Source organism: Lepidochelys kempii, chromosome 12 (genome assembly GCF_965140265.1).
Source record: "Lepidochelys kempii isolate rLepKem1 chromosome 12, rLepKem1.hap2, whole genome shotgun sequence".
Classification (NCBI taxonomy): Eukaryota; Metazoa; Chordata; order Testudines; family Cheloniidae; genus Lepidochelys; species Lepidochelys kempii.
This window is the reverse complement of record NC_133267.1, coordinates 20,077,513-20,085,881: the sequence shown is the minus strand read 5'-3', so window position 1 is coordinate 20,085,881 and position 8,369 is coordinate 20,077,513.

Below are 8,369 nucleotides of genomic sequence, written 5' to 3'. Positions count from 1 at the left end.
CTCTGCCCTGCTTCTTGAGAGCCTGCCCTGAGGTTGCCACTCACAGCAATGAACCACTCTCGACAGCACAACAAGGATTATGCACACTCCCAGTGCATTATTCCTAGACCCTGTCCAGCAAGGATGTGAGAGATTCAGGGGAGAGGGAGAGCTAGCTCCCTCCCATTTCCCAAGCTGGCTCCCCCTCACCCCCAGTCAAAATGATAATCATGCTGCCACCTGGTTTTCCCCCTTATTTATATTTTAATCTACAATTTTATTGATTGAGAATTCTGTGATTAGGTTTAATTATCTTTTTTGCAGAGATGTATAAACAAGCGGCCTACATTTTAGACTCTTTTGGAGTTTTTTTGACTGATTTGAGGCTGGCAGAGTACAATCATCTTTTCCTCATCTTGTGTCTTGTCTGTTTTGGGTCCTCACTGTTTCTACACTCTCATGTCTAATTATATATTGTGACCCAGGGATCAAGGCATTGGGCCAAATTCTGCTACACCAACAAGTAGAAAAGTTTGGCCCACTGTGTCTAGATAGAAGGCTTGCAGGAATTCACTATTAATTTTTTTGCATTTGTCCTTTTGTATACAACTCTAGTTTACATTTAGTCATTTTGGTTTTCTGCTACATTTAGAGTATAAACCAGAGCCCTAATTATCAAGTCCTCCTTTTCTTTTTGCGAATACAGACTAACACGGCTGTTACTCTGAAACCTAATTATCAATGTTAATTCTGCAAGTGAATTATTTATCTAGTCATGGTATCAACATTTGGGACCATACTGGCCTGAAATTATGCCACCTACACAATGATCCTAACCATTCTCTCAGGCTAAGCATTCTTATACCTCAGCAGCAGTTGAATGGAAGATCCTCAAGAAACATCCAGAGGCTGTAGAAAGCGACATACATCATTAAATATATGCTCCCTGTACTGAAGAGATTACAGACGAGAGACAAGACATGATACAATGTTTCAGGGGAAGACTATTGGTGAAGAAAACATGTAGGAAGGAGTCTTGATAGAACTGGGTTTTAAAGGAGAGCGGCTGTTCAGTGAAGAGGCAGCAGGAGACTGTTTCACATTGCTTTCACCAACCATTATTCTGGATGAGCAGGGGGACTTTCATCTATTCAGTAGGTTCTCCTACCTTGATTGAGATATTAAGGGTAAGGGTCTCTTCGGTGAAGACACCCACGTTGGGCTTCCCCTATGAACCCACTATGCAGCAGAAGATAAGCAGAAATCTGGATGAGCATCCTACGTGGGTATCAAAAAATCTTTAAGATGGAAAATCTCCCATTTAGGAGAAAAACTTTCTCTATTCTTCATTCAGTTGCAGGTCAGCATGTAAACTATGTGTGTTCCTTGCAATATTGACTGGCTATGCAACAGCAACTGCACTTTAGCCAGAATGACAGGCTTATGTACTACAGAAATCAACTCATGCAAAGTGACTATAGAGAAGTGACACAGCTAGTGACCCTCTGGCCATGTGGTATCAGCTATATTGACCGACAGCTAGTCTAACCCTTGTCCCAGCTGTGTAGTGTGAAATGCCCCTCCTTCCTGACTGTGGGAGAAGGACAACTGCTTACAACTATCCTGCCGATTTACTGAGAGAGACTCTTTCTTCAGTGTTTTTTCCCGTAAAGAAGAATATTCAAAGAAAACATTCATGCACAGAGATCAAAACCAACCAGAAACCCTACAGTCTCAAGTTTAGCAACACTGACTTTTCAGAGCATACAAATAATGCAAGATAGCAAACAGCTCAAACAACATGGCCCTGTGGTAAGATCCATTTGTCTGGGACAATTAGGCTTTTAAAACGTGTTCTGCAGTTAACATTTGAAAAGGTGTAACTCAACAATAACACGCTGTCAGGAAAGAATCTGGCACAGTTACACAGGCTAAACTCATTACAACATATTGTGGCTAATTCATAATGCTGCACCAGTGACATCTCATGTTATTTGTATTAATGTAAATTACCTTTTAACTCACTTTAAATGACAGACTAATTGAGCAATTTGAATTGACACTCTCCATAAAAAAGGCGCAACAATAATTATTATAGTGGTCTATTCTGACTGCTACAGATAAGATAAAGTTGAAGTGCTGACAAACTCTAATTTTCAGCAATTTATAACTTGGTTGTAAAAATTTGCTCTGCATGTATGGTATGAACCAAGAAGCAACATTTTTAACCAAATTTTAAAAAACGCACGCACACAAAAGCCTGCTTAGCCATTTTGAAATTACACAAGGGTAAAAAACCATGTCTTTTGTATTCTTCTAGTAGGAGAAAATGCCTCTTTACTAACCCAATTTTGTGTTTTAGTTTAGTTTATTTTGTGTTTAGACTCATTTCTGAGTCCTAATACTTTCTGTATTTTAAAGAAAATATTGGTATGTATTTGATGTATTACGACCTATATTTTCAATAAAAAATCACAAGTACCTCATTTAGCCAAACTAGACGGTGTAGCGAGATGTGATCTAGTGGCATGAGCACAGGACCAGCAGACGGGAAACTCTGAAAGAAGCTAGTTAAGCACCTGGATAACCCAAGGATCAGGAAGCTACAAAGGGGATGTAAAGCCACCTTTGTCCCTATTTCTCTAGTCCTGTGCCCAGCTCAGCTACAGAAGCCTGTCCAGGATTCTCACAGCTGTCAGAATTTAAATACCCCCTTTAAGTTAATGGGGAAAAAATCATTTCAACAAGCCAATAATCATCTGGTGATCCCAGTGTAGCGCCCCCATTCCACATAAAGGAGCTGTTTTATTTCAATTAGATCGGAAACTATGCACAACAAATTGTCTGCATCAGATAATACAGAAATAGCATTTTGCTGTAGCTCCTTTAAACTGCTAAATCTACCTATTTTTAGTCACATTCCTTTTAGGGAGCTTGTGCCATCAAAAATAAGAGACATGCTGATCTTCCCAGCTCTGCCCCTCCCTCCCTGCATAATGTTTTTTTAACCTTCATTTTTGAGTCAGTCACATCACGTGCAACAATAAAAGTGACTCAGACATCAGCATTTGAGTATCTGTGCATCATCAGTATATTACCTATCCATATACTTTCACAGAATCAGAGGGTTAAAGAGACCACAAGGGTCATGTAGTCTAAGGGCTAGCCTACACTGGCAACATGAAAGTGCTGCTGCGGCAACCCTTTAACGTGGCTTGTGTAGTCGCAGCAGAGAGCTCTCCCAGCGCTCTAAAAAACCCACCTCCATGAGGGGCGCGGCTCTCTGCGCTGGTGCACGGTCTACGCTGGCGCTTTCCAGGGCTGAAACTTGCTGAACTCAGGGAGGTGTTTTTTCACATCCCTAAGCGAGAAAGTTGCAGCGCTGTAAAGTGCCAGTGTAGATAAGCCCTAACCCCCTGTCGAGATGCAGGATTCGTGGAGTCTGAACTATCCAAGACAGATCGCTCCAGCCTCCTTTTGAAAGCCTCCAGTGAAGGCGCTTCCACAACCTCCCAAGACATCTATGCCATTGTTCTACTGGTTCTACAGTTAGGAATTTTTTCCTGACATTTAATCTAAATCTGCTCTGCTGCAATTTGAACTCATTGCCTCTTGTCCTGCTCTCTGGGGCAAGAGAGAGCAACTTTTCTCTATCCTTTTTTATGGCAGCCTATCAAATATCTGAAGGCTATCCTGTCCCTTCTTATTTGCCTCTTTTCCAAACTAAAACACATCCAGTTCTTTCAGCCTTTACTCCTGTGGCTTTTTGATCATCTTTGTCACTCGCCTCTGGATCTTTCCAGTTTCTCTGCATCCTTTCTATACATTGGGGACCAAAATTGGACCCAGTACTCCAGCTGAGGCCTAACCCAGCGCCAAGCAGAGCAGTACTATCGCTTCCCATGATTTGCATTCTATGTCTGTTAACCTAAAATTGCATTTACTTTTTTTGCAACAGCATTGTATTGGTTCTTGACTTGATGCTGATTCATAAAATCAGTAGTTCACACAGCATATGCCTTCCCTTTTCAAACACAGAATCATAGAATATCAGGGTTGGAAGGGACCTCAGAGGACTTTAGTATCTAACTTCACTCCTAACTACAGTTACTTCAGTGCTCCAGGTTTAACATTAATTAGGCAAATTGTTAGTTATCAGAGCTCAGATCTGACAAATTAAATTGCTAAGAATTAAATAAGTTGTAGTTCAATAGTAGTTGAAGGATCAATTAATCATTCCTTGTAATTAAAACTACCAAATCCCAGTACATTTCATTTAAATTTTATTACACTATTTCTAATTTGGAGCTTTTAGGCGATTGTATTGATTGGAGGCACACTTATTATACCTAGTAATCAAATAATTTATTAATGAGCAAATCTCCTTATGGGATATATTGTTTAATTATTGCAGCCTTCTGCTCAGAGAAAAAGCTCAATTAAGACTCCACGAAGTAAGCTAACAAACAATTTTTATTATTCTAATGTGTGTTTGGAGTCAATGACTACAAATAATATCCTTTAGAATAAGATTTTGGAAACAAATATTACAGCAGATAAAGAGTAGAAACTAGGAGGTTTCTACAAATAAATAATAACTGTGACCACAAAATACAGCTTATCTACAAAATATTTTTCAGTTTCTCTCCAGTGTCATTGATTTTGAAGTAAAGAAGTTTTTATTAAAGATTTTAGCACTTACAGGTAAAGTTTGGCTTTTGCTGTTGTGCTTTGTCATGTATTCTGTAAAAGCAAAAATGAGATTGGCTATTATAGTAAGAAAAGGTCAATACAATTACTGACAGTATGGAAAGTTGCTAACATGAGTGGATTTTCAGATTATGAGGCTGTTCCTCTAAAGACTTATGCACATGAACAACTTTATTCAAGTGAATTAGTTTCATGGGGGGAAAATGCCTATTAAATTACTCCCATGAATAAAATTACCTACATGAATAAGTTTTACCAGGATTGGGCCCCAAATTGGTATAACAGTTTTTCCTCAATAGACAATCTTAAAATAATTTACTAATGACAACACTGGCAACTGCTAGAATTCAAACCACTAGCTTCTAATGCAGCAAAAAGGAGTAGCAATCCTTCACACTTATTTGTGAATGGGGTGGGTTGATTGCCTGATGAACTGCAATTGGAGAGGTGGCTTGAGCTGGAATTGTAGTTGATCGGAACAGCTTTCGATCTTGTTAACATCTCTATACTAGATTTATCCTATGTTCTAGGAAGTGTCAAGAGTTTGACCTGCCAGGTGGAGCTTAACTAGAGCCAGAGTTAGGGCTTGGCAACATTTGCAAGTTACAGCGCAATAAAGGAGCCCCAGGCACACTAGCTCACTACACGTCCACACTGGCAAGGCACGTAGAGCGCTCTGACTCCATGGCTACAGCGCTGCTGGTACTCCACCTCGGCAAGTGGAATAATGTTTGCTGCCCCCCCGCTGGAATGCTGCGGCACCAGTGTGGACACCCTGGTCCGTTAGTGCACTCTGATCAGCCTCCAGAAGTGCCCCACAATGCCTGTTCTAGCCACTCTGGTCATCACTTTGAACTCTATTGCCCTGCCCGTCAGGTGACCAACCATCAGACCCACCCTTTAAATTCTCTGGGAATTTTGAAATTCCCTTCCTGTTTGCTCAGCCAGTGGAGTGCTCTCCGTGAATCTTTCCTGGTGACCATGCCTCCAAACGATCCCCAGTATGGAGCAATGGTGAGGTGCTGGACCTCATCAGCGTCTGCGGGGAGGAAGATGTCCAGTCCCAGCTGCACTCCAGCTGTAGGAATTATGATATGTTCAGGCAGATACCAAGGGACATGATGGAAAGGGGCCATGAGTGGGACGCACTGCAGTGAAGGTCAAAGTAAAGGAGCTGCGGAATGCCTACTGAAAAGCCTGCAAGGCAAACAGCCGTGCTGCCCCCGCGACCTGCCATTTTCTACAAAGAGCTGAACACGATACTTGGGGCCAACCCCACCTCCACTCCGAGTACCACCATGGACACCTCAGAGCCCAGTTCAACAAGGCGCGAGAGGAGGAGGAGCAGCAAAGCAGGAACGAAGGTGCTGAGGCGGAGGAAGACACCCCGGAATCCCTAGATGCATGCAGCCAGGAGCTGTTCTCAAGGCAGGAGGAAGGTAGCCAATTGTGGCGGCAGGTGCTTGGAGAAGGACAAACACCAGAGGAGGTTTCCGGTAAGCAGCTTTTATTTTGGGAAGGAAGTTATTTGGTGCGGGCTCTTGGGGTGAGGAGGGTTAGGGCTGCATGCATGCCTAGATGCAGAATAGGGCATTGATGTGCTCTCTCACATCATGGTAATCGGCCTCAGTGATCTCTTCAAAGGTCTCATCCAGAACTTAGCAAATGCGCTTGCGCAGGTTCCTCGGGAGAGCCACTGTGGTCCTTGTCCCAGAAAGGCTAACTTGTCCACGCCACTGTGCCATGAGGGGTGGGGCACCATTGCTGTACACAGGCAAGCTGCATATGGGCCAGGGCGGAATCTGCATTGCAGTAGAAGACCCCCCCTTGCTTCCCAGGTCACCCTCAGCAGCGAGATATCTTCCAGGATGAACTCCTGTAGAAAATGTGGGATCTGTATTCAGTATAGGGGCCCCCTGCCACTGTTGACTCTCCCAAGGAAGAGATGTCAAGAGTAACAAGAAGGGTTTCTTCAGGTATGTTGGCAACAAGAAGAAAGCCAAGGAAAGTGTGGGCCCCTTACTGAATGAGGGAGGCAACCTAGTGACAGAGGATGTGGAAAAAGCTAATGTACTCAATGCTTTTTTTGCCTCTGTCTTCACTAACAAGGTCAGCTCCCAGACTGCTGCGCTGGGCATCACAAAATGGGGAAGAGATGACCAGCCCTCTGTGGAGATAGAGGTGGTTAGGGACTATTTAGAAAAGCTGGACATGCACAAGTCCATGGGGCCGGACGAGTTGCATCCGAGAGTGCTGAAGGAATTGGCGGCTGTGATTGCAGAGCCATTGGCCATTATCTTTGAAAACTCGTGGCGAACGGGGGAAGTCCCAGATGACTGGAAAAAGGCTAATGTAGTGCCAATCTTTAAAAAAAAGAAGAAGGAGGATCCTGGGAACTACAGGCCAGTCAGCCTCACCTCAGTCCCTGGAAAAATCATGGAGCAGGTCCTCAAAGAATCAATCCTGAAGCACTTGCATGAGAGGAAAGTGATCAGGAACAGTCAGCATGGATTCACCAAGGGAAGGTCATGCCTGACTAATCTAATCGCCTTTTATGATGAGATTACTGGTTCTGTGGATGAAGGGAAAGCAGTGGATGTATTGTTTCTTGACTTTAGCAAAGCTTTTGACACAGTCTCCCACAGTATTCTTGTCAGCAAGTTAAGGAAGTATGGGCTGGATGAATGCACTATAAGGTGGGTAGAAAGCTGGCTAGACTGTCGGGCTCAACGGGTAGTGATCAATGGCTCCATGTCTAGTTGGAAGCTGGTGTCAAGTGGAGTTCCCCAGGGGTTGGTCCTGGGGCCGGTTTTGTTCAATATCTTCATAAATGATCTGGAGGATGGTATAGATTGCACTCTCAGCAAATTTGCGGATGATACTAAACTGGGAGGAGTGGTAGATACGCTGGAGGGGAGGGATAGGATACAGAAGGACCTAGACAAATTGGAGGATTGGGCCAAAAGAAATCTGATGAGGTTCAATAAGGATAAGTGCAGGGTCCTGCACTTAGGATGGAAGAATCCAATGCACCGCTACAGACTAGGGACCGAATGGCTAGGCAGCAGTTCTGCGGAAAAGGACCTAGGGGTGACAGTGGACGAGAAGCTGGATATGAGTCAGCAGTGTGCCCTTGTTGCCAAGAAGGCCAATGGCATTTTGGGATGTATAAGTAGGGGCATAGCGAGCAGATCGAGGGACGTGATCGTTCCCCTCTATTCGACATTGGTGAGGCCTTATCTGGAGTACTGTGTCCAGTTTTGGGCCCCACACTACAAGAAGGATGTGGATAAATTGGAGAGAGTCCAGCGAAGGGCAACAAAAATGATTAGGGGTCTAGAACACATGACTTATGAGGAGAGGCTGAGGGAGCTGGGATTGTTTAGTCTCCAGAAGAAAAGAATGAGGGGTGATTTGATAGCTGCTTTCAACTACCTGAAAGGGGGTTCCAAAGAGGATGGCTCTAGACTGTTCTCAATGGTAGCAGATGACAGAACGAGGAGTAATGGTCTCAAGTTGCAGTGGGGGAGGTTTAGATTGGATATTAGGAAAAACTTTTTCACTAGGAGGGTGGTGAAACACTGGAATGTGTTACCTAGGGAGGTGGTAGAATCTCCTTCCTTAGAGGTTTTTAAGGTGTCCCTGGCTGGGATGATTTAACTGGGAATTGGTCCTGCTTC